This window comes from Triturus cristatus, chromosome 3_2 (genome assembly GCF_964204655.1).
Source record: "Triturus cristatus chromosome 3_2, aTriCri1.1, whole genome shotgun sequence".
NCBI classification, from domain to species: Eukaryota; Metazoa; Chordata; class Amphibia; order Caudata; family Salamandridae; genus Triturus; species Triturus cristatus.
This window is the reverse complement of record NC_140584.1, coordinates 827,384,435-827,411,110: the sequence shown is the minus strand read 5'-3', so window position 1 is coordinate 827,411,110 and position 26,676 is coordinate 827,384,435. Positions and strand designations below refer to the sequence as shown.

General features: G+C 45.2%; 1 protein-coding gene across 1 annotated transcript in view; it reads left to right on the top strand.

The window, feature by feature from the left end:
- Nucleotides 1–11,038: 11,038 nt before the first annotated feature.
- Nucleotides 11,039–26,676, top strand: part of INPP5K (inositol polyphosphate-5-phosphatase K) — a 501,130-nt gene continuing 485,492 nt past the window's right edge. The window contains exon 1 of the mRNA XM_085649054.1: nucleotides 11,039–11,173. The gene's annotated coding sequence lies outside the window, so the exon portion shown is untranslated. The remainder of the gene's footprint in view (nucleotides 11,174–26,676) is intronic.

Sequence of the window (26,676 nt, the reverse complement as noted above, 5' to 3'; positions counted from 1 at the left end):
CCAGTTTGCATCTCCCGAGCTCCTGAGGACTCCGAAGATTTCTGCAACACAGGAGGTGGGTTCCCGAGGTCTCTGAGGTTGATCTGTGCTCAGCAATTCTGAGGCCCGTGTCCCTCGTGGGGACCGTGCAACCCGAACCCCTGTGCACCGCATACTTTTGCAGCAGCATATGCTTTTTGGCGATCCCTGAGGCTGTGCTTTGGGCTACTTGTAGTCCTGACCCGAGCAGTAATTGCACCGAACATTTCCGGCCTACACTCCACTAGTGTTCCGTGGGCTGGTATTTCGTGAGTCAGCTCAAGGTCCCTTTGCGATCCCTGGTCCGTTGGCCTGTGGGTCCCTGTGAAGGTAACTTTGACTTTCCGTGGTCTTTCCTGGTTGCTCCAGATGTGCCCTGAATCTCCATTGCTTGGAGAGTCCCCATGAACTTGCTGGTCCTCACCGAAGCATCTTTCCTCTGCCCGTGTAGGCTGCAGTTGCCAACGCTTGTTGGTGTTCAATCCTGACACTAGCCCCCCAGCACTCGACATCCTTTGTGGGACAGCTCACCTCCAGACTTTGGTCATCGTCGACGTCCCCTGGCTGCAGAGTCAAGCTTCACCTCTTCTCACCTGCAACACCCGACATCGGCGGGCATTCGTCTATCGTGCCCCTGGTCACTGTGAAGTGACCCAGACTCTGTCCCCTCTGCTTTCAGGTTCTTCTCACCTCAGATCCAGGCTTGGATCACACCGGAAACTTTTCATCTTCACAGCAGCAGCACTTTTCCACATCACGCCATTGAAAACTATGAAGGTTTCCGACATCACTTGACCTCTATGTACCCGGCTCCACTGGGATAGGTAACACGGGTATCTCGGTACTCTCAAGGGTGCTGGCCTTAGAACCTTCTGTGTTTAACTGGGTTTGCTTAAAGTCCTCTCCGAAGTGTCCTTAATCTTTAACATTTCAACCGCGACTTTCCCATAGGATTGTACGGCGATCGCGTCTGTGTTCACACACTGCACCAGTCCTCCGTGGGTCCCCTGTGTCACTACCTTGGGTGGTTCCTTGGGGTCCCAGCGATTCTGCGTTCCCTAGGCACTGTGCCAAGTCAAGTCGTTGTTGTTATACCACTTTCTTAGTATATGGTTTTGTCTCCCCCTGGAGCCCACTGTGTATTGTGCTATTTACTGTCGTTCTAGTGATTTCATATTGTGTGCTTTGTTCTCTAATCTCATAAAGCGGTTAGTAGAGAGTGTTTAGTAATAAATACATATATTTTATATATTCCTTGTGTGGTTCTCCTTTCATTTGGTCATTCAGGAGGTTCTAATCTGGTAAAGCAAGCTGCTTTACATTCCTTCGAGATTTAGCCTGAAGGCTGCTCTCCATAGCTACCACTAGGATAGCTTTCAATAAAGGTTGTCTTTAACCTCATCATCAATAAGGGTTGTTTGGACTGGTACAAGGTGCCCACTTTAATTAGTGGTCAGCATATACCAAGCCAACTTCGCACATATCCATCCTAGGTGCTGTCCACGCCCTGGAACCTGCTTTGAGTTCTGCATTGACTCCAGTGCTGACTTCCATTACAGTTCCAAAGACCTGCTTTGCACCATTCTTCTAATCACCAATCCCAACGTTGCAGGAGAACATTCCACTGCCGACCCTGGTGTCCAAACCTCAGCCAAATCCCTCTCAGCCCCGACGGAAGTTGCGATTTGAATCCAATCCAGCACAACCTGTTTCCATATGACCTGAATCACACAAAACACCCCCTTTGCCAGGGAGCTCTACTCAGAGGCTTTGTCACCTTTTTGTCTCAAATAATTCTGAACAGAGTTTACCTCCATTTGATAATGGTGATGATGGAGATGATTTGCCTCCACATTATGATGACAATCTCTGTGTTAACTTACTTGACTTGATACTCCCCCCGATACAGGGTTGATTTTGCCTCTTATATCCCCGAGGGAGAAGAGTGATTCATTTGGCATACTGATTACATGAGCAGCTGTAGTTCTGGACCAACAGCTGCCTCCTGATGAAGTCAAGAAAATGTTTTTACTGAAGTTGTGCATGCTGGGCAGCCTCATCTGAGCCCTTCCTTCCATATAATGGAACCCTGAATGAAATCCTTATGGGCACTTGGGCTGAGCTTTGCTCTTGCCCACTGGTAAACAGGCAGGTAGCCAAGTGCCACAGACCGGTTCCTAGTAACTAGGAGTTTTTTTACACAGCAACCTACTCCTGAAAGTGTGGTGGTCCAGGCTTCCACCATCAAAGTGATTCTTAATACATTTGCCACAACTCCGCCAGAAAGGGAGTCAAAAACGGATTGAGGCATTCAAGAAGTGAATGTTCTCTTCAGCCAGTTTTGCACTGAGGTCTGTCAATGCCGTCTGCCCATTAAGCTGTTATACACACACCCTCGGGGACATGAAGAGTGAGATCTTGCTGGCAGTTCCCGGAAGAGTTCAGGGCCTCCTTGGCCCAAACCAATACTGACTGCCAGGATGCATCCAAGTATATAATTTAAACAGGCCTGGACACTACCGACAGCTTGGAGCGAGCAGTAGGCAGTAGTATGGTGCTCCGTCGCTATGCATGGAGGTGATTAACAAGCTTTTCTGGAGATGTGCAGGCATCCCTCATGGATATACCTTTTCAAAGGTCCTGTCTATTTGGTGTAAAAGGCTGATTCTGCCGGTGAATGTTTTAAGGAAAGCAGAGCCACGACGCTCTCCTCTGGCCTTTTTACCCCTGCCAGACACTTCCCTCCTCATTTTCGACTGTTCCAGAGCTATTCCAGAGGACTGGCGTACAGGCAACGCCAGGCTCTGCTACTATCACAACAGTCACCCCAGTCCTTTTGAGTTCAAGGACTGGGTTCACGCAGAAATTGTGCAAATAACTGGGGGCATTGTTCTTCTCAGACCCCTCCTCTATGGCATCAGCCCCCAAGCACCTTTAGTTTGCCCTTAGCGCACACAACCACCTTCTGGGTGCCTGGATCACACATTTCCACCCAGGATGGGTCCTCCAAATCATCCATTAATGGTTATGCCCTCCTGTTTCACATGTGAGAGACTGCAGAAAATCCGAGAGAACTCCCGTCAGATGAGACGAGCTGTGTGACTACAAGTCAACAACATATCTTATATGCCTTCTCTCAAACCTCTACCCCTTCCCCTTTTTCACCATTAGTGTCAAGTGTAATTTTGGACATGTTTGACGCTGTCGACAGGGAAGGTGACTAGTGACTAGTGACCTCCATGTCGTTCCTTTAGCAATATTCACAGTTTAAAGACCTCTGAAGTAAAGTATGTATTCCTCATATGTCATCTTTTTTTCTCTTCCACTTACAGGTCAACGCTTGTCTTGCCATACAATATGCGTTCTATATTTTCCAGGTGTCTGATGGAAAGAATGCTTGAATTAATCTTAGCCACTGGTGATCACTCTGTGTCACATTCCAGACCATCGTTTTCACCCACTATGCCATTCAAGACAAAAGACCTACCTAATGCAAGTAAATCCTGGTCCTGCTCCAATGGGGAAAAGTCCATTTTGAACTGCCAGACCAGGTCGCCTCCAGATGGGAACACAAGCAACCCCAGACCAGTTTCAACCTACTTAGGTCTTATCAGTGAGGTATAGCTTGACTCTTAAGGCACAGTGAGCATGGGACCCACATTTGTACATATCCGTTGCACTTAGGGTGTCTACTGCAAAAACAAGGTGATGGAAAGAATGCTTGAATTAATCTCAGCCACTGGCAATCGCACTGGGACGCATTCCAGATCATCGTTTTTCACCCACTGTGCCATTCTAGACAGAGTGAATGGAGACCAGGAGTCACACCAACAAAAAACAAATTTAGTTGTCAACTTGTCATCCCGACAACTGACAGCAATGGAAGATGATGTCCTTCAGAAAGGATTAGGATTCGTTCCCACTCCCAAAGTGGATCTCTTTACCCAAACTTGCGAATTACATCAATTCTTCCGCAAGATCCGGTTGAGATTTTTCTTTGAGGGTAAAGACAACATACCTGACAATGATTCAGGTCTACACAATCCCTCAACCTTCACTCCCCATGCAGGGATGGTACCTAATGAAGTACTGACATATGAACAGGCAGTACTTAAGGACATCACAACGATTTCTGGACAGAAACAGTTCAATAACCTCAGCAAAGCAGAGAGACTTGCTATCACAACTTTGGCCAATGATCCTACCATCACCATAAAACAGGCCGATAAAGGTGGCGCTACCGTCATAATGACTACAATCGATTATGACAATGAGTGTTTGCGACAACTGGGCAACAGACAATACTACACTCCCATTCCCAATAACCCTACTGAACGCCTAAGAAAGACTATTACTGGTCTAGTCGACTCAGCAGAGGGTCAAGGCTGGCTAAGTGAGAAGGAGGCTTCCTTTCTAATCAAAAAAGAACCGAGGACCCCCTATTTCTACATTCTACCGAAGATTCACAAGGGGGTCACCCCGGTGCCTGAACGCCCCATAGTATCGGGCATTGACTCAATCCTTGAACCTTTGTCGCAATTTTGCGATCATTTCCTGCAACCCTTGGTCAAGCGTACACCGTCATACGTACAAGACACAACCGACATACTACGTATACTGGACCAAACCCACGATACCCACAACATCACCTTCAACATCACTCTTGATGTTGAAGCCCTTTATACAAACATCCTGCAGAAAGCCACCCTTGATGTTGTTGATGAAATACTCGGACGCGACCCTTGGGAATCGCCAACTCCACTGTCCTTTATCATTGAGTGTGCCACCTTAGCTCTCACAGAGAACTTTTTTGAATTCAAAGGTCAACTATACCACCAGACCCAAGGTACATCCATGGGGAGTACCTTTGCTCCGAGTCTGGCCTGTTTATACATGGCCTGGTTTGAGGGGGTACATATATTCTGTGACACGAATCCATATCGTCATAACATCCGATTATGGAAACGTTTCATAGATGACATCTTGATCTTCTGGACAGGAGATTCTACGAGCTATGAAGCATTTTTTGCATGGCTCAATCATATGAATCCTCATCTCAATTTCACGATCACAGCATCTCCATCTCAAATTGCTTTCCTTGATTTAACCATCAGACTGACCCAGGGCGTTCTCTCAACGACTCTCTATAGAAAAGCCACTGATCGTAACAGCTTGCTACATTTCACCAGCTATCATCCCAGAGCACTTAAAGAGAACTTACCCTTTGGGCAGTTTCTTAGATTGAGGAGGAATTGCAGCACCATAGATGCTTTCAAAAATGAGGCAGAAACTCTATCCCGTAACCTAAGGGAAAGACAATACCCAATGAAGAGTATTACTCAGTCCAAAAAACGGGCCAGAAATAATAACAGAGAAGCCCTGTTGGAACCCAGAGTAGACACGACAACTACTTCTGACATCTTGACCTGCGTCACAACTTTCACACCTAACACCAACCAAGTGACCAAGGTTTTAAAGAAACATTGGAACATCCTTAATACAGGAACAATGAATCTTGAACCACCCCGGTTCGCATACAAACGTTCCAAAAATATTAAGGATTTGATTAGCAGCACCAGACCCAGACCCAAAATAAAACCTACACAGAGCACACTATGGCAACTACCAGCAGTTAAGGGACATTATCCGTGCGGTATGTGTACTGCGTGCACATTCACATCCGTACATAAAACTGTCACCCTCAACACTACTTTCGTCTAGGAATTGAGGTCACACACAAACTGCAATACCAGTAATTGCATATACCTGATCACATGCCCCTGCAATTTATACTACGTGGGGATGACAACCAGACCGATAAAATTGCGGATTTCAGAACATCGCAGCAATTTTCGATGCCATAAGCAGAACACTAAGATCAGTGCCCATTTTTTAGAAAAACAACACTCACCAGATTCTGTAAAATGGCTTATTCTAGAAGCCAACCCCCATTCATCACAACATAACCTTTTCAAGAAAGAACAGAGATGGATACACCGTCTGTCTTCAAATGTTATTGGGCTGAATGACGATATTCCATGGGGGTCACTGAAGTGCTGAATTGACATCTCTCAACAGATGTACTTTGCCGTGCCTTTTCCAAGTCTAACAACACCTGTAGAAACAACAGGGACCTTTAGCCTCCCTTTGTTAGTCTCCTAGGCATCATTACACCAACCTCCCACCACGCCACTTCCTAATCAGGTATCCATTCCAACCCCCTTTGTTTTTAAGCATTTACTACATCTGATAGTTATGCTTAATTATAACTATATTTCCAATCTTGTCTCCCAATCCAAGATGGCCGACACGGTTTCACTGCCCGACTTTATCGGAGTGAGATTAACTTGTTTCATTTTATTCTTAGGGCGGTTCATGTAACACTTAATCTTCACTCCAGCTCACCCACCCCACACTTGCGGCTTATTTCTGTTTTAATTATAAAACCCTCTGTATATCCGCAATTAAGTTCCGATCACGTGAGACTATCACGTGACACAACCGTATGCTTAAATTCCCCGTACTGCATCCTAGACGCTACCTCCCAGACTCGGTGGCTCGGGTAGGTCTACAAGCACGGCGTAAGCGGGGCAGACGTGAGTATCCTAACCACCCTCTTTCTAATCCAGATACTACTTCAGACTCTGTGAGACCAATTATGGGTCAGTTACCGCTAATGCTAGCGCCGTTTACTCGGACGCTTTTTCCCTTAACTTCCTGTTCTCCCTTCCGACTGGCAGTGGGCTACATTATTTAACTTCGCATGCTGACTGACAGCTTTTCAGCATATTTGGCTTCCTAGCAAAGAATACCACGTTTATGTATAAATATGTGAGATAGCGCTCCAACACACTAGCTCTCACTCCAGCAGATTTTAATACATAAACTGTATGATAGCCATCTAACAGAAGGGCTCTATTTTTGATCCACCATACACCCTTTGGATCCCAGTCTATCAGTGTGGTCATTTACTATTTATTATTTATTTGGTTTACTGATGCCCTTCTTGTCTTCACGTCCATCTATATGTTGTGATTTGTGATTCTCCCTCCCTCCCCTGTTTTACGCCATTAAGTCCGTTACTACTTTTTGGTCCAGACCTACTTTTAGAGGTTCCCCGGCTCATGCAGAGCCCACCAAGCACTGTTGTGGTCCGCAGTCCTACTGAATAGGGTGAGTCCCATGACCTCCTCTGCTGCTTTGTTTTTATGTTTTTTACTTGTTCCACACAGGTGAATAGTCACTTTAGTTCACTTTGTTGGTACACCACTTAATCAGAGCGTTCTTCGACGTTCATGCATCAGTTACCACCACTGATCCTTTTAAATATGACTGAGATGGATCACCTCGACGGCATTTTTGTTGGTTCTTCATTTATCTTTTACCTGTGATCATATTTGATTTAACCTAGATCTGTTTAACCTACCGTTCCCCTTTTTTACAGGTAGCACCAGACCATGACAGGTATTTTAGATGAATGGTTTTATCACATTATTTGTTGTGATTGAGAGACTAATTTTTCATATAGTCCCCACCCATTTGTAGATAGTTTTGTTTATAGGTCCTGACGAATCGCGAGTGCACGAGCTCTAAGCGAGAAACATGTTGACCACTTACACCAATTTTAAACACTCTAATTAGAGACATTAAACTCTACCGAGTGTCAAACACACATTTTTAATCAGGGAAGGAGACCTTTAGAATAAAATTGATTCCCTATATTGGTACTCTCGACCCTGTTTTAAATCACTTTTGCTAATCTACATCAATCAGGCCCCCATACCCGCACTTCACCAAACGGCTGTTGGATTAAAAGAACTCCGATAAAGTGCCCCTTTTTAGGGAGCCCGTTGGTCATTGCACCGCCGGCCCGACGAGGAGCAGCCCAGATGATGAAGCATGACACCTGAAAGGGTGTGTGAGGGCATTAAAATCCAACAAAAGGATTACCCACTCCGTACATAGCACACTTGGAGTCTAATCCAGTTTTCTTGATGATTCACTCTCAACCTTCTCTCTCTATTGAGGAACAACAGGTAATACTCCTTTTGATAGTCCATTCTAGACAGAGACTCACCTTATGAAAATCAGTCTTGGCCCTGCTCCAATAGGAACAATCCAGCGCGAACTGCCATGCCTGGTCCCCTCCAGATGGCAACACTGTGCCATTGGAACCAATATATAACCGACAGGTGGGCCCTAATACGGGCAACATCAGTCTTGGGTTGAATGTGTTCCGATTCAGGGATGACCTGTTCTGGCAGTGTGGGTTGGGCTGAGCCTACTGACGCAAGGTTGATGCAGATGTGCATAGGCGGGGTCCAAACTGAAGTGGCAGGGTGTTCAAATAACGATGGACTGGGATGTCACTCGATTGATTACAAGTGGCTGAGATTAATTCAAGCATTCCTTCCATCACTTTTTTGTATACTTCAATATTATTTGCGAGGAGTGAATGAGAGGTCATAACATTCTCAACTTATATTGCAAAGTTAGACGTAGCATTTGTTTCTCCTAAGGAGCTGAAATATAGAAGTATTCTAGCCAGAGATCGCAAATCTTATCCATGTTTGGGAAGTCCATGCCTAGTCTGTTGCCTTTCCAGTTCTTACACATCTATGCATTCATGTTACCTATTCCAGTATCGAAGTAATCTGTCCGGTACCTTGGTATTTGGCCATGCCCTTTGTTGGCTAGTAGAAATCCCGGTCAGCATTTTTTCACCTTGACAACAACCCATATCTTCAATTCTCTCCCATAAGACAAGTTTGGGAACCATGTCTGTCTGTCAGTGTAACACTGTCTCTAAGCTGTGTGCCACTGTTTCCAGTATTTACAGATCACCCTGCATTCACAGGTGAGATGACAGTAGTCTTCTCCTTCCTCATTATATTGGTAGCGGCTTGGAGTTTACCCATGAGTCAGAGCCATCATGAGGTATAGTATGCACTTTGAAAGAATTTGAATTGCAGTAAGACCAATTTCACCAATATAACCACTTCTTGGTGTGCCATGTTGACCCATCATAATCTTGCAGCAGTCCCACATCTCCTTCCCATTCCAATCATAGTTTGAAGAATTGGTCTGCGGTGTTGATTAACGGTGCATGGTAGATTCCAAGATGCCTACTCGTTGCACCCTAACTAGTTTGGATTCTAGTGGGCTACATTCTAGTAGGTCTATCACGTTTAAGCTCCAAGTATCTCATGTATGCCACACCTGCAAATAATGATATAATTGCGATTTATGTAGATCAAATTCTTTGCTCGATTGCACATAGAATTTCATATATCCATTGTTCGAAATGTCCCTCAGCCTACATATATTTATGTTATCCCATGACTGAATCTGAAAAGTGTTGTAAGGTGTTCCAGCCATGTCCTGTGCTATACTGTGCTATAGTAGGGATTCCAACTTTGGCTTATCCACCCACCCAATCTGATTTAATACCATGTCCCAACAGAACAGAACTATTTTGGTGACTTGGGGGTGATATTCCGGTATCAGGGAGCTCTGCAAAAGCCCCTGAAGGCAAACATTGTTAAGGAGATCGAGTTTCCAAGAGTAAGACAGGGTCTTCTCTGCAACAAAACAGCCTTTGACCACTATTAGTTATGCTGATACATAATGTAAGCGCATATTTGACATGCTTGTGTTTTCCGTCACAGACTAATTGAATGCATTTATCAAGCACAATTTTCAGTGATTTATTTTCCCAAACCTCATCTAGGATAGCACTAAAGAACTGTGAGGTGATTTCAAATGGGACGTTTTGCAGGAGGTTGTAATATTGCATCAGTGACTTAACTGATTTGTGGAAAGCAGTACTGTATGTGGCCCGCAGGGGTGGATTTTGTACCCCTCCTGCTCAGCGGGACGAGATGGTTATACCCTGAGTCACGTGGTCTAATAACATAAAAGTCTGTACTCGTGGGAGTGGTCTTTGAAGGAGGACCCCCCTCTCCCCCTCCCCCCCCCCCCTCCCAAGGACGAGTGAGAAGTGGCGGCTGTTGGATTTTGAAAGTGGTGCAGTGAAAAACGTTGTGCCCTAATATAATAAGCGAGCGAGCCTGAACTGCAAAAGGAGGGTGCGGGGGGGGGGGGGGGGGGTGTTTTTCCCCCGCAAGAACATTTTGATTCAAATGGTGGGTTTTACACCACATATTTACTGCAAATTGTTGAAAAAAGGGGATCCAAATATAGCATTTTGAAGCACAAGTGTGTAAAGAAAACATTAGAATCAAATCGAGTCAAGGTGAAAAGGCCGCCTAAATCTTACCACAGCATTCTGCCATTGTAGTGCAATCTTGATCCGCAGTGCTCAGGAACTGCAGGTTGCTCCCTGAAATGCAAGCTTGCCTCATTCAAAAAGTATCTCGAAGAGCTCAACACTAATGAGTGCATTTCGAAGCACTTTGCCCTAAAGGACACAACCCAGGGGAGGCTGGTGCATAGGGGCGAGATGGGCGTCGCCCTCCCACCCTGGGGGACAAAAAAAATGCCTGTTGAAAAACACTGAGCAGCTAGGAATAAATTGTGCTGGCTGCTGGTGCTCAGTGAACAAACATGTACAAAATTGGGGTTTTCTTTAGGGGGGTGTGGGGGTATGGCCTTTGCTCTGCAGTGTCTGCACATGCTTTTGGCTGGGCGAAGATTTCTTCGACCTAGAGCCAGAAAGCAGGGCAGTGACGACACACTGGTGTGTGCAGCCTATTGCTAACTACCAGAATAGCATTTCGATTTTGGGCGTTATTCCCTTGGCCCAGGGCGGAGCTGGAGGCCCGCCATTCATTCCAATGGCCAAGGGTGGAGCATTCCGGCAGGTTTAGAGTTTGTGGGGGTGTGGCAGTGGCCTTTGTTGTCTCCTCCACCAGACCCAGCAACAGTTGTTTTTGTTCAGTGATTGGTTTGCTGGGGTCTGGGGGAGGAGTCGATTCGAAATCGAAAGAATTTTCCAGTTTGGGCTTGTGCTCTCATTGGTATTGCCACGCTCACTGCTGCAGTCCTCTTGGGACTGGGAGTCTTACTCTGGAACAGGAGGAGGGTTCGTGTTTTTAACCTGGTGTATCCTCACAACAAGGATTTTGGGAGAGTTTTGTTCTTGGTCTGGAATCTTGAGGCAGAAACCGGAGCTGGCGTCTCTGGCACTTTACAGGTAATTGCAGCAGACACCGAGGGACGGGTGCTTTAGAAGAGAGAGAGAGGGGGAGGTAGCGGGACTGGAGTGGATATTTATTTTGCCCTTTTTTTGAGTTTTATATAGTGCACACTCGACCTGAAGGCGCTTTACACGAGCAGCAGTATCCCGGCGTAGGTCATAGGCCATCAGGAACTGTTTTCGATCTATTTAACGGAGAGAGCAATGTAGGCTTCGACGAGTACGTTTCACTTTCACTTCTGTCCATTTATGTCCCGGGCCTCGAGCATGGTAGTATAGCAAGGGTGCCAAGGACCCTGGTGCTAGGTGAATGGGCCCGCCATTCATAATAAAAGACGGACATGCAGTGGGCTCCTAACATCTCTGCCCCCCACTCCCCCGGGCCACGGCCCCCACCAGCCTCTCACCAGGCCCTCGGCCTCCGGCCTCCTCCCCTCTGGCTTCGGGGCTTTTCAGTGAGCAGGGCCGGCTTTAGGGCGGTGCGACCGGTGCGTGGCTTCCTTGGGGCGCCGTGTTTTAAATTTTATTATGCTTTTGAAGCACCTTCTGCAGCGTTTCTTTCCCCCGGCAATGACCAGGCCTCACATAAATGTCAAGATAACTCGTGTGATTAATTATCTTCCTGGAGAGAGATCAGCATTTTGTATAGTTGAGGTTTTGACTTCGGTGAAGTTAGCGCAGAGGGTTAATATGCCTGCTGCAAAGAACGTGTGCCACTGCCAAGTAGATTACAGAGTGTGTATGATGTAAACAGATCAGCAGGTTACTGCTTTCAAAAGAGACATCTGATCTTTTTTGTTACTTGCAATTTAGAACTTAATGTCCTCATATAGAATAGTGAGCTATTAACTTTCATCCCAGAACTGCATACACACCGCAAAGTATACATTATTAGAACATTGATTAATGTTGCAAAAAGGGGTAATTTGGCTAGAAATCGATTCTTATTATTAAAGAAAACTCCCAACTATGCTGTTTCTTTTTCGACTTTGAGTTTGTGCTTCTCCACACCAAGCACTCTTAAACTATACTGCCTACCAGTATGGATGACATGTGACTCCTACACTTTTAGTCCTTTGGCTTATGTAACATTTTCTATACATTGATTTACACACGTATGATTGATTGTCTCTGTGTAATGTGTGTGATGCAAAGTGCTCGGACACCCTACACTGGTATGAGTGGCGCTATATAACTAATTCAATGCATCTGAGAGAGTGTGGTTATGGTGACTTGGTCACTGTTAAAGGGTGCTAGTGAGAGAATCCGTGGTGGAGGTGGTCATTGGGGGGGCGCCAACAAACATTGTCGCACAGGGTGCCACCAGCACTAAAGCCGGCCCCGAGTTTCCGGTCTGATTACCAGGTTTCTTTGTGTTCATTGCCACTCTCCTGAGTGGGAGAGTGGAAAAGGTGACAGCGGATGCTGTAAATGAACTAATCTTTTCTTACTTTTCCCGTGTTCTGTAACAGGTATGGGGGTCTCCACTCTCCGGGCAGCCGCTTGGCTCAGTCATAAACTCTACTGCAGGAAGCACTTCGGGAGCCCCCGTCTCACTGGGACTGACCACAGCCCAGGGCCAGCTTTAGGGCGGTGCGACCAGTGCCACCGCACCGGGTGCTGGCTTCCTGGGGGCACGGTGTTTGAAAGTATATTATGCTTTTGAAGCACCTGCTCCAGCGTTTCTTTCCCCCCGCAATTACCAGGCCTCACATAAATGTCAAGATAACTGGTGTGATTAATTATCTTCCTGGAGAGAGATCAGCATTTTGTATAGTTGAGGTTTTGACTTGGGTGAAGTTAGTGCAGAGGGTTAATATGCCTGCTGCAAAGAGAAGGTGTACCAAGTAGATTACAGAGTGCGTATGATGTAAAAAGATCAGGCGGTTACTGCTTTCAAACTGAGTTTGTGCTTCTCCACACCAAGCACTCTAATACTATACTGCCTACCAGTATGGATGACATGTGACTCCTACACTTTCAGTCCTTTGGCTTAAGTAACATTTCCTATACACTGATTTACACAAGTATGATTGATTGTCTCTGTGTAATGTGCGTGTGATGCATGCAAAGTGCTCAGACACCCTACACTGGTATGAGTGGCGCTATATAACTAATTCAATTCAGCTGAGAGAGTGTGGTTATGGAGACTTGGTCACTGTTAAAGGGTGCTAGTGAGAGAATCCGTGGTGGAGGTGGTCATGGGGGGGGGGGGCGCTAACTAACAATGTCGCACAGGGCGCCACCAGTAATAACGCCGGCCCTGTCAGTGAGAAGCACTCTCCCTCGCTCCGAGAGTCGAGAGTGCGTGGCCAGTTGTTTGTCACTCTCTGTTGTGACTTTAGTCACTCTGATTTGTGGTATGCGTTTTACCTGTCTGCCGTGAAAGCACCAATTTCTCAGAGTTTCATTTATTGTGCAACTGCTACCTTTCCTTTTAGCTTGTGCAGGACATTGTCTGAGTCGTTCCTGGCAGCTGTTATAATTTATTTGCGATGTGTACATGCTTGTATGTGACGATGATTTTTTTTTTAGCTCATATAACTGCAATACTCCGAACATACTCCTCTGTTCATGCGTTTTGTGTGGGGCAAACAATGAGTATAGGCGTGTACCTTTTGGTATTTCTCAGATTTTTTTCGGATTTCCCTTTTGCAATTACACTTTCACCTCTGTCGTCCATCACCAGGGGCATTTTATTTTCAGTTGTAACATAAAGCGAAATAACGTGATCCCCTATGTCAGTCTACACTGTGGGGTCATGGTGGAATGATTGAAGCTGAGCTGCAAGAAACAACGTTAACAGAATCTTAAACAAGTGCAAGCTCTTGCTTGCTGGGAACGAAATTCAATGTGAGCCTGTAAGGTAAATATAGCGAAGAAAAGTGCATTTCCCAGGGATCGAGGAAACGGGCAACACACCACTAAGGTAGCATCAAGTTAATTTAAAAAATCGATATAATTTAGGAAAAAATAGAAACATGTTTAACAGATAAGGAACAGTAAATAGGCTTTGATTGATGTCTCTCTTAGACACCAGAAATACAGCGTTCACCGAAGACAGTGGGCCACTGTCTTCGGTGAACGCTGTATTTCCTTTGCTAGAATCCGAAACTAGGCCGCGGGAGGCCTTGAGATGCCACGCACAGAAAGAAGCGCGAGCTGCTCAACTGGAACATTTGATTGCGCTGTCAGAAGAGAGTTCTGTTAATGTAGAGAAAATGACGTGTTTGGATTTCCTTACTCACTCACAATATCTCCACTGTTTTTCTGAATTTTCTAGTTTCTTAATTACTCTCAACCAGTGACACTCAAAGTAGGCCGGGGACCTTCCCATGCGGCCCCTGGTTGAGCAGCAGAACCAGGCCGCAGTTTACTTTACAAAGCATTATTAACCGCAGAAGAAGCGTTTCGCCATGGTACATGAGATTATAAAAGTGCGTTGCATTTTATGTTTTTTAATTAACAGTTTTCAAGCATGAATTTGGAAACATGATTCATGCCCCCCCTCCCCTGAGAACAATGCCAATCAGCAAAGTGAAATAAAACAATGACCCAAGATTACACAGTTTGGTCAAGTGCGGAAGCTGGGATTGATCCCAGGCAACGGAGGGCATCTGGTGTGTGGCATACATGCCAACATTTCCGAAGAGCAAAGTGGGAGATTTAAAAAAAAATAATCGGGAGATTGGGGGCTGACTTTTGCACACACATGCGTCATCACGCATACACGTGCCTACAAAAGGACAATGCACCAGTTCTTTTAATTTATTGGTCCAAGAAGAATCACTAACTTAAGAGAATTAACTAGATGCAGTGCAAAAGCGCTTTCTGTAAGGCGGGTGTGCCAGCTGCAACTTACTGCTGTGCGCTACAAAAATAAATTAATATTAAAAAAAAGAACAGAATGGTTACAGAGGAGCAGGTGGATTAGGAGGTGTAGGGTAAGCAATGGGTACCGAGTGCGGCGGGGGAAACAAAAAAAAGAAAGGCAGGTTGAGGGAGGAGGGAAAGGCAATATACTAGGTTGAGAGCAACACGGCGGTATTTGGCCGGGAGAGAAGTGCAAAAGGGAGAAAGCTGGAAAACACATGCACTCTCATGAAGTGCATAACCAAAAGTGAGCAGTGAGCGAATACAAGCCTGGCAATGAAAAGGATGTCAAAGAGGCTATGCTGCAGGGAAGGGACAGACACAGAATGACCAAGATGGGACAAGGAAAGCCGTTGAATATTATGCAAACATATAAGGGCTACAATAAAGCTGTTCATTCGGACAACAATAAGCACGTAATAAGTTCTTGGTAAGTCCACAATAGGTCTGTTGCAACTAGTAAGCTCACACTGTCTGGTCGGTGAGCCCTAAAAATGAATGCCAGGCATTTCAAGCAAACATTTATATGTGCCCCGAATGTATCTGCCACACTTAACTTTTGCAAAGTGTCTGTCGCTGAGCTGCACCATGTGAGGTACATTATTTTTTGTAACTTTTGATGCTTTGAGCTAAAAATGTTTGTTTGGTGGAATCTGCAAATTATGCAGCAGAGAGTGGGATATTTGCAAGAAAGCCCACAGCTCACAAGAATTCTTTGTAAAATAAAAGCCCTTGACTGAGTGCACGATGTCCTGATGTTATACATTAGGGACAGCCATGAGTTTCAGTTAGGATCCTTGTTTAGAGGAACATGTGACTGGTTGTGTAGTTTTTGCTACAGTGTAATTTGCTTGGTGATGCAAAGAGGGTACATCACATGCATTGTGGGTGGTCGCATAGTGCTAGGATGAGATGTGAGTATGATGTGTTATGGTGATGTGTGTAGGGTAGAGTAGGGGACGTGGTACGATGGGAGATATTGGATTGTGTAGTTGTATTAAATGCCATGTAGTTTGGTTCAGTGCCAATATGGTTTCGTATAGTATAACGTGATTGATAGTTTCATTGTTGATCTCTTTCTTCTTATATCCTTTGTACACAAAACAGGGGATAGTTCACACCAGGAACACACACCACTCATAGCTACGATAATGCAAATGCACTCAAGCACAAACACACGCAGACAAATACGTATATGTGCATAAAAAGTTTACTCCATTGCGATGGTGAAGGGGAATACCTCTGGCATTCCGAGGGACCTCCGCTGACCACATTTAGATTTGTACTCAAGCCCCATCGACAACTCCTAAATTGGTGGTTCATTGTCAATGCGGGAAAAGTTTGACAGACGGTCCCGTCAACCATGGTGGACAGTCCTCAAACATTTTTAATGTTCTGCTTTTCAAAGACAAACTATCAATGTTCAAATTTGCTTTTGAAACATCAAAAAAAACGAATGAACATACCCTGTGAGTTTTCTCCCATGGTATAGGGGTCACTTTGGCTTATTTCCCATCCCACACCTTCAGGTTTTTCCTGGTTGTGACAAACTGGAAATAAAATCAGTACACCATCCATCCTAAATAGGGCGGGGAGCGCAATGTTCTTCCACTCTCGCTCCTACTTCCTCGGGTTCATCAGAGAAAGTATTCCGTTAACAGCACCAACCGGGCCTCTATGGACAGAATACGACTGTAAATGAGGCGGACGGACTGAAGGTCTGGTGGGTAGGGTACTCCATCACATTTGCAACAGAGTGCCCTGCTCACCCAACTCTAAATTGGTGCTAAGTGATCTCAGTACATTCACCTGTCTCATGGACAGCAAACTTGAGTCTAGAGGAATGCTGTTGACCCATCTCCTTTACTTGGCTGTCCCTAAAATCACTACCCACAACACACATACCTGTGAACGTCACAGAGCAGAGCCAAATGATAGAACACTTCACAATCACTGAGAACGTTGTACATGTATGAGTTTGGCCCTCCTCTAGCACTGCTTGCAACACACCAATGGACCAACAGTATCGACATTCTTTAATACGGCTGGCTACAAGGTTAACACAACGTAAATAGCGTTCCTCAAAGCCAAGGCAAGCGCTCCTCATATCTTCACTCAACTCCAAATAAGCAGAAAGAGGCCAATTATTTGACAGGTTCAGAACAGTTTAAAAACGAAATAGCACGCGTAACAATTAATAGCATTACTGATTGGGCCTTGAATCGGGTTACTGTCATGTATGGGCTTTGGAAGTGTGCTGCTGCAGGACTGGACATTTGGAAGGAAGAGATGTGTTACAGGTAGAAAACACTTAGAGGGCCTCTTCCCATTGGCTGTGTGTGCTTGGCTTGGGGGTCGTTTTGCAAGCAGAACAGTTAGAGGATTGGGCACTTTTTTGATATGTTTGTAATGTTTTCTTCACACTTGTGCTTTAAAATGCTATATTTGGATCCCGTTTTTGCAAACATTTACAGTAAATATGTGGTGTAAAACCCACCATTTCAATACATTTTTTGCAAAATTTTCTTGCGGGGGGAATCCCCCCCGTACCCTCCTTTTTCAGTTCGGGCTCGCTCGCTTCGCTCGCTCGCGCATTGTACAAGGGTACAAATTTTTCGCCACACCAGTTTCAAAATCCACCAGCCGCCCCTGCAACCTGTACTTTAAAAAGAAATTCAGAATGAATATGGAATGCAGCATGCAGTTCAGCCTTATGCCTTCCTTAGGTAACTTGGTCATAAATGTCGATGACACCAAGGGCTCCCACCTTTAGGTACCCGCCTCCAAGGGACAAAATTATTTCTCAAATTATACATCTACCACTCAAGTACTTCAAAATGAGCTATGACTCAAGGAAATCGAATACGAGAGGTAGGAGTTTACTGGAAATAAAGACAGCTGGAGATTAGCACAGAGCACACAGCGTGGACAGCTTTCACCTGAGGTTCTTAAAGCTAAAATGTAATAGAGTTCAGTCATAATCACCCCCTAAATCAGCATCTGATAGCACCCATCTTCCCTAGCTTCTTCGTTGTAAATAAGTTTAAAAGAACCAAATGTTTTCCTTGCCTCTGCCGGTGAGAGGGTTCAGTATGTTAAATGGTCACTGTTTAAGCCTGCTGTGATGTCAAAGTTGCAAGTCTGAATACAGGACCATCAAGCACCATTAAATTAGGTAATGGTAAAACCTGCCATTACAATACTTAGGGAACGCAGGAACAGAGGCCGATGATGAGGATGATGAAGAAAGTGGCTGAGCGTTGAGTTGGGTCACCATAAATGTCCAGAATCTTCCAATAACACCAAGAGACTCCTCAGGGCTGTGAACTTATAAATGCGCCTGGTATGTTATGCTTAAAATAAAATCAACAATTTGATTAATTCTGTTCCACTCTGACTGACCACTGATAACACGAACATACATTGAGCAAAGGCCACAGCCTTGGAAGTAAAAACAATAAATAAATAAAGCCCCAGTGGGTATCCCACATGAAGCAAACATGTGAAGGCACAATGATCTCAAATCACAGGGCGGCATTTCCTTTTTAACAAACAGAAACAAATGATATGAGTCGGAGAGCTAAAAACTTCTAGAACAAGAAGACACGAACAGAGAGCAAAAGGAGACGAGCTAGTATAAACGCGCTCACACACACCTGCCTGCAGGGCAGGGCGGAGGGGCAACAGCTGTCTGGAGAACGGCTAACCACACACGACTGAAGCCCACAACACCAACAAACTAAACATGACGCGCTGCAACACAGAGCTCCATGAAAAACGGCCCAGGTCTACCCCACACAAGCCTCCTCGACATATTGGTGCACTTGAATGCTGATACCCTCTCGATGAGTTAGAGAGTGCTGTTTTAGACTGTCCTATAATGTTTAGGAGCTGTGTTTCTTTTTTCATCACTGACAGGATGTTGCGCAGAAAGGGGTTCCTCAGACCTCTCAAGGAAGGCTGGTAAAGGAACCAGGAAACAGATAATAAGAACCGTGGCTAAACTGTCTACTAATTGGAACCCACATGGACAACCCTGGTTTCGGCGACACGATAACCACAGTGTTCTCAAGACGCCGGCAGTGGTTGGAAGTCCTAACGTATATTTTCCTGGATGGTTTCCTACAGTTTTAGATCTCATTTCTTCGATTAATTTTCAGAGTCACTGAACTGACTATATAGCCAAAAGTTGGTCTGTTTTTTTTTTTTTTTAGCATGAAGCAGTAAAATCACCACTAACCAGTCGTGGCTCGCAATACACGATGGGGGTAAAACAAAAAAATAAACAAAACTTACCTGACCGTGATCGGGTCCGCGCCACCTCTGCTCCTGGGCCAGGTCCCACGCCGCCTCTGCTCTGCCTTCTGGACAGGAACAGGCATGCTTCTTGCTCCCACCCCTTCTGTAAGCCAATCACAACGCTGCAAGGGCAGCGTTGTGATTGGTGCGGAGTCCCGGACGGCACCCAGCCGGGCGCCTGTAGGGACGCCATTTTGATTGGTGATCAGTAATTATTTTGCCAACTCTTTTTGGATGTTGACTTTCTTGAGGAAATTGTGCAGCAAACAAATTTGCGTGCAGAACAATTTCGGAGGGAGCATGAAGGCATTCTTGGGCCTCACTCTAGGGCATACCGGTGGACCCCCACTTCATTTGATTTTTTTTTTTTTTTTTTTGTTTATAAATTTTTCCCCCTTTTCCTTCACAAAATACACATTGTATTACATATCATACATTAGCACATTTTCCAATCAATTTTCAGTCTTCTAGTATTCTACATTATCTGGTTTGATGTTTAAACAATACAAAATAACATAAAGCACATTTTAGGCAGCAGGTACTTTCTTTGGTACCGCTATCCTTCAAATTGTTTTACAATAACCTATAACACCATACTCTCCTTCCATTTCGCTATTGGTTCCCAAATTTTTAAACCAAGCCTTCTTCCCCTTTTCCCCTTCCGTGCATATATTGTTTTCTCAAGATTATAACTGAATAATAGGTTTGCCAACCAAACTTGCATTCCCGGGGGTATCTTATCTAACCATGCTCTTGCTATTGACAGCCTCAAAACTGCAGCAGCCATAAACACAAATTCCTTATGTTCAGATCCACCTTGATTGTCTATCCCCAGCAAGATCAACGTAGATGACAGTTTCCTCCGTATACCCAATGTTTTATCTAAAAAATCTTCTACATTTTTGATCAAGGTATACAACTGAGGACAGGTAGCAAACATATGGATTAAATCTGCATCACTTGCATTACAACGAGGGCAAGTAATACCAATGGTGCCTCCCCATTTAGATATTCTCGCGGGAGTATGATACAATGAAAACAAGGTCTTATAGTGTTGTGATTGCAGGGGGCCCGAACACAAAATACTACAGCCCAGATCCAAAGATTCTTGAAAGCATCCAGGCTCCACCCCTAATTTCCCAGCCCATTTATTACTAGCTTTTTCAATATCATCTAGCTTTCCTTTTACTAGGCATGCGTAGAAGGATCTAATTGTGCAATCTTCTGCCATTTTTATTTTCTCCATTATTTCGTTAGTATTAAATCCCATGTTCCCGCCTTGCTTTCGGCAAAAAAAACTCCTTACCTGGAGGTATTTAAAGAAGTCCTTACTCTCAATACCATGCTTAAGGGTGAGGTCTGCAAACTGAGCTATTCCCTCCTTATCCATTAAATCCCCAATTTGTATTATCCCCTTTTGAGTCCACCTCGCCATTATTGAATCGGCAAAAACCTCTGAAGGGAAGGACTTATTCTTATAAAGCCTAACATATCTGTTATATCTTCCCAATCCCATTCTTTTAAGGAAAGTATTCCAAATCCTGATTGCTGCCCCTACGGTCTTAAATCTGGTCCTTTTGTGATATCCGAACTCAATTCTATTTAAAAAATTATTTTCTGTCTCTGCCCCCAATACTATCGAATAAACCTCTATGGGGAGGGTCTCATCTCCTGCAACGAGTCCCCGCCCCCCTATCAAACCCTGCATGTATTGTAGTGCTGCGACAATTTGATATAACCTAAAATCAGGGGTCCCCCATCCCCCTCTTTCTCGTGGGAGGGTCATATATCTATAGGCCCGCCTGGTTTTCCCATGCGCCCAGATAAACCGATTCAAAACTCTCTCTAGCAGATTGAACCATTTACCTTCGAAAACCAAAGGGATAGCCCGAAAGAAATATAAGAATTTGGGCAGGATCAACATTTTAATCACATTAGTACATCCCATAAGGGAGAGATGTAGGTTATTCATCCTCTCCAGTTCCCTCTTTACCTTATCGATCAGGGGAGTCAGGTTCAATTCCACAATCTTATCTAAGTCCGTCGTTAATAACACCCCTAGATATACTGCTGAGCTAGTGACCCTGTCATCATTACACAATGTATTGCTATTTTTAATAATCTGCGTTTTTAATTTATTTAAGCTATAACCCGATATCCGTCCAAATACCTGGGCCTCAGTCTCAACCTCCGTTATAGCTTGAGTGGGGTTCGGGGTCAAGATAGCTATATCATCTGCATAAGCCAGAGTCTTGACCCTACAGCCATTTACCCTCATTGGTGGTATCTCTTGATTAACTTCGAGTCGTCGTAGTAGTGGTTCAAGATATAATGCAAAAAGAAGGGGGGAAGAGGGGCATCCCTGCCTTGTCCCCCTAGTAATTTTTACTGTATCCGACAACCCACCATTCACTCTAATTCTTGCTGTTGGGGTACTATAGAGTACCCGCATAGCTTTAATAAATGGTTCCCCCATCCCACACCACCTCAGAACTTGCCAAAGATAGTCCCAGGAGACCCTGTCAAAAGCCTTCTCAGCGTCTAAAAGGAGTGCAGCGACAGGACCCCCTAGGACACTTACAGCGTCAAACATAGTAATAACAGTCCTAACATGTTGTGTTGTCCCCTTACCAGGAATGAACCCATGCTGTGTGGGTGTTACCAACTGCTCAATAATCCCCGCAAGCCTCTTTGCTAAAATTTTAGAGTATACTTTAACATCAGAATTCATTAATGTGATCGGTCTGTATGACCCTGGCATTTCTGGCGGCTTACCCTTTTTCAAAATCACAATTATGTCAGCTCCACCCCATGATTCCGGACCAGGTTCCCCTAACTGCGCTTGCTGCATTATTAAGAACATGTCTGACAAAAGTACATTTTTAAATATTTGATAAAATTCAATCGGTATTTGATCTGGCCCTGCTGCTTTGCCAGCTGGTAGATTACTAAGGGCCTCCTCAAGTTCTTCCATCTGCAGCTGTCCATCTAATAGCTCTTTATCTTCTTCAGACATTATCGGAGGGGGGATATTACACAAATAATTATCAACCTCCACCAAGCTCACTGGTTCCTCTGGAGTGTATAGATCTGTATAGAACTTTCTGAATTCTTCCCTTACTAGATTAGTGTCCGTAACCATATTCCCGCATACATCTCTGATTTCTTTTACTGCAGCTGCGGCCGCTCTCTGTCTAGTTCTAGTTGCCAACACGCGCCCCACCTTCTCACTAAGTTCATACGTTTCTTCCTTCTTTGTTAGAAAGTTCACTGCCGCTTGCCTAGCGAATCCTTCCACCGCCTCGGCTTTCAGAGCTATAATTTCCAACAGATGTTCTTCTGCGGGTAGATTCTGGGCTATGGCCCTGCTGAGGTTTTCTTCTTCTCTCAATAGTCTCTTCCCAACCTGCTGTCTCTTAACTCTCTCTCTCTTTTGTCTCCCCCCAACAAAGTTAATTGTTTCTCCCCGTACTCCTGCCTTGAAAGTGTCCCAAACCACTCCCAAGGCTGCTGTCCCCCTATTGACATCCCAGAAACATTTGATCCAGGCTGTCATGTGCTCCCTATATGCAGGATCCTTTAATAAGCCCCTCTCAAACGTCCACGCTGAGGGTGTCCTTAGTGTCTGCCCAATTTTAAGAGTAAGAATCACCGGGCTATGGTCTGACATTACCCTGGGCATCTTCTCCACTTGTGCTCCCGAAAGTAGACAGTTAGAGATCAAAAAATAATCAAGCCTAACCATTAATTTATGCGGGGCAGAAAAGAAAGTGCTTCCATCCAAATAAGGATGTAACTTTACCCATGGGTCCACCAAGGCATTATGTGCAACCATATCAGCTAATGCTCTAAATACTTTCCTCTTTCTACCCCGGTATAGCGCATCTTGGCGTGTAAATGAGCTATCTAAGTCATGAATGTTGAAGTCACCACAACATACTATGGGCTCCGGCCACTGGGCTAACTCCATATCTAAGAACTGGAATACATCTGGGTCATCCTCCGTAGATCCATAGATTGTAACAAGGGTTATTTTCTGCCCCCTAAAACATACTTCCAATATAACCCATCTACCCCATTGATCTTCCTTCTTTTTCCCTACAACCACGTCCCTTTGTCTGCCCAGGACTGCAACCCCTCTCGTCCTAGTCCCCTGTTTAGTACTTGCCAATACCTTGAGCCCTAATTGCTCCAAAAGGTATGTCCTACCTAGTTCTATATGCGTCTCCTGAAGGCATACCAGATCCAATTGCATAGATTTTAAATACGCTGCCACTCTCATCCTCTTATTCCCCTCGTTGAGGCCGCATATATTGATTGATGCTATCCTGCACGCCATAATGCTAATATTTGTAGAGAGACATTATTCACCATCCTCAAGCCAGTTTGTGTAGAACTGCAATTTCCTGCATACTTAACAATGTGCAAAATCTCAAAACATACCAAACAAAAATTGTTACTGTTCCCCCCCACCTGAGACCACCCCCACCCTCTCCCACCCTGCACCGTCCCCCCCGCCTCCCTCCCCTTTACAGGCAAATAGGCCAGTGACCTATGTGTGCCCGCCTTGTGTTGTGCGAGTCGCGACCCTCTCCCGCAAGGTGCCTTATCATTTCTGTACTTTACTGTGCTATACTGTGCTACCCTTCCCTCTAAACCTATTGTCTCTATTTAGGTAACACTTTAATACACACAGGTACTCTAACCCCCCTTCTGCTTCCTCATCTCCACTAAGAAGAGCTCAGCCTTAATCTCAGAAGTAAACATCCATATTTTTCCATTCACGATCACCTTAAGTCTAGCAGGATATAACAGATATGCTTCCAGACCCAAGGCTTGAAAGGGAGCAATCATCTGCCTTAACTTCCATCTCCTTTCTATAGTAAAGTGACAAAAGTCGGGTCTAGCAAAGAAAGAATTACCTTCGAAAACCCTTCTACTATCTGGTCTTGCCTTACTCAAGATCTCTTCCCTAAGTAGAAAGTTCCCTAGGTACACTAGTATTGCCCTCGGATGATTTTGCTGCCCATCCCTCCCTGTCCCCCCTGTGGCCTGAGCTTTCTTCATAGTGAATGGGAACCTGTGTGCCCTCTGTACTTCTTTTTCCCACTGCCACTGAGATTCTGGAAAGGCCCCCTTCAAAAGATTAACAACAAAATGTCTAACATCCTGTCCTTCTGACCCCTCCGCCACACCCAGCAGTCTAACATTGTTCCTCCTCTGCCTATTTTCGAAATCCTCCATCTTCCAGCACATATCCGCGGCCATTTTTTCCTGCTCCGTCTTGAATAACTGCCACTTCCCGACATCATCTTCAAGTTTGCCGGTGCGCTCCTCAACCTCTGTTACGCGATTCACCAGTACATCATATAGTTTATTAACCTTTCTTAGGCTGTTTTGAATTTTCTTTGATGCCTGTCTAGCCCTACGGCTTTCTGTCCTTGCTTCACTTTGCATCTGCTTCATTGTAGTTAGCAAAGTGTGGAGGGGATCCTGCTGAGGGGGGGTAGGGCCAGCTATCGCACCCTCAATAACATTACCGGGTTTGCTATCATCCTGGTATACTTGCGAGGTTGCGGAGTAGTCCCACAATAACCGTCTATCTAGGTCTCTAGATGATTCAGAGTTCTGTCTTAACTTTACATAACTTTTCTTCGTTGTGGATTCTTTCCCTGATGTGCTGGTATCAGAATCAGTGCTTTCCTGATTACCCTGATCATCGTCCTCTGTGTTAAATTCAGATGAGAGTATTGAGACAGAATCCTCATTCACTGAGTAGAATTCTCCTTCCCCTTCTCCCTCTAGAGTAGTACAATCTTCTCCTCCATGAAGGTGCTTGCCGGGGTTGGGCCCCTCTAAGCAACTCTGACTTTCTATGCTGCTTCTACTCCCCCAAGCTCCGATCGGTTTCATTGAAGAGCTCAGCTCCTCTTCCATCAACATTAAGGCTCCCAGCATATCGGCGGTAGTACCATCAGTCCTCGTATCCATAACCAGGCCCCCTCTGGGCCCCTCTTTCCCTCCATTATTGTGTCCTTTTTTCTGCTTACCTCCGATATCTGGCCCACCTGTCTCTTGTGTGTGCGCTTCAGCAGTTCCCTGCTTATCTCTTGGCTCCAGTCCCAGCTCGCCTTGTTGCCTAGCAGTCTGACTCCCGCCGCCGTCTGTTACGTCCTCGAGGACGCTCCCCGAGGCCAGGATGACAGCGCCGTCAGTTTCGTTGAGAGAGTCCGGCATCCCCGGCACCTCCGGCTTCGTGATGAGCTTCACTGGCAGCATCTCTTCCAAGGTAGGTTGCCGCATCCCCGCATCACGATTCTTCTCATCTCCTTTCCCAGAGTTCGCTTTACTCACGTTACGATCCCCTCCAGTGCTTTCACTATTGTTTTTAATAGCCGCACTCGTTTTCCTCGCATCTCCGTTTTTCACTTTCCTGATCGCGCCAGGATTCTTCTTCCCCACGGTAGCAGCCGTCTTTGAGCTAAGAGCTGCTATTCCAGGCTTCGCTGCGGAGTCCGTTGCCTTCTTCCCCTTCTCACTCGCCTTCTCTTGATTTATCCGGATGGGCATTTTAGGGGCCATTAGATATCCGTCTAAAAAGCTCTTGATTCTTCGTTTAATACTGAGCCAGTCCTTTCCAGTCCAGAGCACTTGTTCCTTGATGTACTGAGCTTTCTGTACCCCGTTATACCACCAGCGTGCAAACTCCATCACACGTAGCACAACATCTTACACAGCAACTTTATCCATAATGCAGGAGAGAGTAGATGCGACCTCTCAGCACAACGCGTCGGCGGCCATCTTGCCTCTCTAGCACTCTTCATTTGAGGTGTTGACAACATTTTTAGGTCTTACGTTCAAAATGGGGTTTTGTGCACAGACCAAGCTTTCAGTCCTACTGGTCTACTCGCAAGGTTTGAGTAACACCTACACACCGTACATGAGCAGAGATCATTTTTTTGCTTTTGCAGCATATGATGCATTTCAATGATAACACCACTGCATTGCCCGGCAACCATCCAGACCATGACAGGCTGTTTGAAATTCAGCCACTCATGGAACATTTGTCTGTCAGATTACCAGAGATTGACCCTCCTGGAAGGAATATAGCCATTGATGAGTCCTTGATACTGTACAAAGGGCAGCTGCTGTTCGGGCAGTACATACTGAGCAAAAGTGGTCGCTATGGCATTAAGTTGTATTTGTTGTATGAGAGCTCTGCTTGGTATGTATACCGCTTGAGTGTACACAGGGAAGGACTCCACTCTAAATCCTGTAGGTTGCTCTCCCACGCTAGGAGCCCCAGCAAAGATTATAAATGTCTAATC